The sequence below is a fragment of the Lolium rigidum genome, chromosome 1 (assembly GCF_022539505.1).
Source record: "Lolium rigidum isolate FL_2022 chromosome 1, APGP_CSIRO_Lrig_0.1, whole genome shotgun sequence".
NCBI lineage: Eukaryota > Viridiplantae > Streptophyta > Magnoliopsida > Poales > Poaceae > Lolium > Lolium rigidum.
The window spans coordinates 251199264-251200044 of record NC_061508.1 but is presented as its reverse complement, the minus strand read 5'-3'; positions in this window follow the sequence as shown (position 1 = coordinate 251200044).

Here is a 781-nt window from a genome sequence, read left to right as displayed (position 1 = left end):
AAATCTTCGGCTGCTGATTCAGGCTAGGTAACAAGCGCGCAGCGACAATACGCGAAACTGTCTGGCACCTGTACTTTATGAAAGAATCCGGCGGAAGGAAGACTTTTCTTCTAGATGCTTGACGACGAAGCTGTGTTGCTTGTAGATGACGACGTACGCTCCAGGGCGTGTAAGTTGATCAGATGCAATCTGGCCATTGCTGATGGAATATATCCCACCCAGATGACAAAATCCAGCGTCGCGCTTCCCACAGACGGCGCCAATTGACAAGGCGGTTCCTCGGCAATGCCCACCATGAGGGGTTTGGGTTTTAGAGAAAGGCGACGACGGAAGTTCCGGGAGCGAGGCGGTACACGACGTACCCAGGTTCACGTCCCCACGGTGGAGGATCGCTACGTCCTGCTAGCAATCCACTATATGAATATATGTATACAGGGGGCCGCCATAGGCGGAGTTGTTGGATCTAGTCTAGTTCTAATCCGCGGGTTGCGGTGTCTAGGCGTGTCGCCTTTATGATTATGCTTTTGATTGTGCCCGCCTAAGGGGTGCCCCTGCCTGGCTTTATATATCAGCCAAGCTAGGGTTTACAAGAGTTCTAGTAGGATTCATATTGGAGTCTTCTTTCCTTGTAGTCCAAGTTGAGGTGCGTGCAGGTCCAGCTTGTCGAGTCCTTGTGCTGGTCCAGCTTCATAGTTTGCACCGGGTATGGCAATGTCGAGTACCCGAAGGGTTATGCCCACGTCAGCCGGCGTGCGACCCGGCTGACCGGTCGCCAACCGTC